Below are 3,906 nucleotides of genomic sequence, written 5' to 3' on the forward strand. Positions count from 1 at the left end.
ACTAAAAACAAAGTTAATTAGAGGGTACTTTCAAGGAGTTTCAAAAATAGTTTTATTTTTTAATTTTTCGTAAACCTGATATTTTCTGAGAAAAGTTGATTGATAGCATTCTTTTATGATTCCAACAAAGGATGGCCCCATCGCATAGGACGCGTTAATTAAAAGTACCTTGTTAAAAAAAATCTCCATTTATCAAATTTAAGTTTTAAAATCAAGTTCATAACTATATGATTTCAATGAAAATTCTAAATAATTTTATACCTGCCTTTGTCCCAAATAATGACTGTAGGCCACAAATGTTATGAAAAATAATGAAGTCGGGTGAGGAACTATTTATACAGTGTTTGGACAAGGCTTGGGCAATGTAACATATTTACAGAGTGACATAAGCTTCGGAAGTAATTCTCGTTCCCGTAAGATATTTTAAAGATCTCACTGTGTCTAGGACATAACATCACGATAAAAATTTACCTTCCATTACTGAAGGTGACAAAAACATCTAATTCTCTATCTACACCACAGGCCTGTTAGTTCAAAGCTTATCTCTGTAACCTCGTAAACGCGATGCGTGACGCTTTTTTGATACACAGAATAAAAAATAAAATCTCTACCGCTACAACCCCTGAAGGAACAGGGATGTAGTACTCTGTAAGGAAGTACTGTTGTACTTGTTGTACTAGACCAATGTTTGTGCGAGGAGGTGATTTGGTCAGAATCATGCTCGACCCTAAATTTTATTACGAATTAAGAGTACCCACTTTATGAGGCTGGATGGACCCCGGAGGTTGCCGAATCCACAGGGTTAACTCATGGCTACAGTAATGGAAAAAATGATTATCTGATACCGACGGATTCAAACCAGGTTCCTTAGAGTTATTAACACAGTTATAAACAATTATATAAAAACAGTTATAAACAAATTCTGATAAAAGTTTTAAGGAATAGTGTCTGATGATAAATGATTTTGATTTTGTTTCAAGTGAATATTTGACTAATTAGAAATTGATGTTTTTGACCTGGGCAGAATAGCCTGCATGGAGTTAGAGTTATTTAAATTATATAGTTTCAAAGTTGTATTAAGATTGTCCCTGAAGATGTCCGGATTGGCTTATAAGAGAAATAAAAGGTTTTGAGACTATAATGGATAAAATTTGAATTATTTATTTTTAAAAAATCCTTAAAGTTACCCTGGAAACCTTACCATTGAGATCCAATTCCTCCTGAGTAAAAAAAAAAGTTTCTTTTCTATATTTGTATTTTTAAGGTTTAAAATAGGCCCATAAAAGTTTTTATAAATCAGTTAAATCCTGTTTTTACGAATTTTCATGAATTCATTAACAAATCAGTCTCATTGAAAATTAAGTATGCATATAATAACTTAAAATAGTTATTGGTAATGATTTATTACCCTTACATCAGCATACTTTGGTTTTTATTTTAAATTCATTAGCAGTTTTACATACCAGTTTTATGGTTATTGTGTTAACGAATAAAACAATATTAATTTATTTTTATTATAAAAAATGATACTCACCAAACGATGCTCGAAATTCCCTGAAAACGTACAGACTACCAGTTTCACCGATGCTACTCAGTTCTGACCTGTATCATTGGGTCGACTGTATCTTTTATTTAGGATTCAGTTGTAGTTTTCTAATCTTATCAGTAGATAATAGCTGTAAATGTAATTAGCAACTTTAAGTTCCGGTTAATTGCAATTGGCAATCGAAACCAGTGTTACAGCAATCGGATGTACGAGAATACCAAGAACAAGATTTCTGTAATGTTTTCACAAATTACATCAACGCAACGAGGAGCGTTCAAAAACAATTATCTCTAGAGTGTTTTTTTTACAATGTCTAATGAGTGTCTGAGTGTCTCATCTTCGTCTATATGATTTTAAACATACAATTTAGTCTGGGAAAATATGGACATCACAACATATAAAAGAATATTCTTGTGCATGTAATTTTAACTTTTTATTCCTATGACAATTGCATCTATGTATGTATGCACTGACTTCTTTTTCCCTGCGTGGATGGCATTAGTTTATACCATACAACCAAAAATTAATTACCTATTTTTCAATTTGTTAATTAACTATATTCTATTTATTATTGCTATTATTTATTAAGATAAATATATGTGTTTTACTAATATACTATACCTTAACTATAACTATTATAGATTTTTGTTTATTGATTTCAAATATTTATGGATGTAATATATTTTTGCATAGTCTGTTAGTTTAAATATACTATTATAAATAATATTTTGATTTGTATCTAAATCTTTGAATTGTTATTCTCATTGTTTTTTGTATGCCAGACATTCAAGTATAATATACTTATGGGTCTGACTCTTTGAAAGATGCAAATATCGTAATAAAAGGAGGTTGCGCGTGTCTAACACTACACTGATTTATTTGAGTCAGTTTATTTCTATATCAACGAAGTATATGATGTTGAAATTGCAAATACTGGAACCCCTTATGCTAAAAATCGGACTTTAATTGACTTAAAAAAATTAATTAATTTTTGGAATATGCTCAAAACTATAATACATTCTCTAGAAAATTATAGCCACTCATTTGGAAGATCATGAATTCCGCAATTTATTAAGGATAAAGGAGGTTATATGAATGGTGTTTAAAGTCTACAAATCAAAACAAATATAAATTATTGAAATCGGATTATTTGTAAATATATTGCTTATTGAAATTTTATCCATGTTTTTAAAAATATTGTTGAAGAATTTGCACAGGTTCTCTTGCAAATCTATTCATAGGATTCACGATATGTTTTACATAAAAACTACCAAGATTTTTATCTTTTACAAACGTTCCAAGTAAAATATCAATTTTGCTTTTTAATTTGTTTTGATACTTGAGTGCTGGCAGCAGCGCTTTGGAATATTACGGGTCCAATAATTTAAATATCCGATGATAGGAATTAATTCTTATGCTAAAATCAATACAATAACTGAGAATTACAGGTCAATATTCCAGGTAAGAAAAATCAGGGGATTTGTTTGTTTGAACCCTCGGTATACAAATTAGCATAATTTTAAAATCGTCTATGTATAAAATTGGTTAATTAACAAACAGAAATTAAAACAAAAATTTTACTCACTGAAAGACGGAAAATTAAGGAATTAAAATGAGAATAAACAAAAATTAAAAATAATAATAATAAATAAAAAATAACAAATCAGAAATACCTACCTGTTGAGTTTATAAACAACAAAAAAATGGTTGTGGGGAGATGACAGTTACAAACGGTTTACATATTAGTGAAATGCAAGACTACTGAAATTGAAATATAAAATTATAATAATAATAACTATAATTATTAGATAATATAGGAAAAATATATATAAATTAAATGATCTTTCTTGACCGCACTCCAGATCATCTTCTTCAAATTAAAAAAAATTCGTTCAATCATTAATATATATATATATACATATATATATATATATATAATAAATAGTAAATTCGTACCATGATGCTGTTGACGTGTTTATATTTTTTTTCCATGACCTGAGGTCAATAAATGCATAATAATGTTATCTAGATACCATCTTTACAAAAGAAATTTTTAAAAATTCAATTCCACAGAAAAATATTTCGAAATGAATAAATTATTATAACGTGAGTCAGTGGTTGTTATTAGCAATACAATTATTCACCCAATTTAGTTTACGAAATAGTTCTGATTCACTCTTAAGTAACCTTGTAATTTATTGAAGGTGATTCAATACTTAATGCTGAGATATAAAATATTATATCAAAATGCATTAATTAATTGTCAATATATCCCAATTTACTCGAAGATGTTTCATCATATTCAAAATATCGAGTATGGGTTTGGTAGGTAGGCATTCCAAATCGAGTATGTAACTAAA

At 28.5% G+C, this 3,906-nt stretch overlaps 1 protein-coding gene across 1 annotated transcript in view; it reads right to left on the reverse strand.

The window, feature by feature from the left end:
- Positions 1 to 1,671, reverse strand: part of LOC106687201 (UDP-glycosyltransferase UGT4) — a 7,149-nt gene extending 5,478 nt beyond the window's left edge. The window contains exon 1 of the mRNA XM_014430939.3: positions 1,535 to 1,671. The gene's annotated coding sequence lies outside the window, so the exon portion shown is untranslated. The remainder of the gene's footprint in view (positions 1 to 1,534) is intronic.
- Positions 1,672 to 3,906: the final 2,235 nt, after the last annotated feature.

This window comes from Halyomorpha halys, unplaced genomic scaffold, assembly GCF_000696795.3.
Source record: "Halyomorpha halys isolate HHAL.00 unplaced genomic scaffold, Hhal_1.1 Scaffold926.1, whole genome shotgun sequence".
Lineage (NCBI taxonomy): Eukaryota > Metazoa > Arthropoda > Insecta > Hemiptera > Pentatomidae > Halyomorpha > Halyomorpha halys.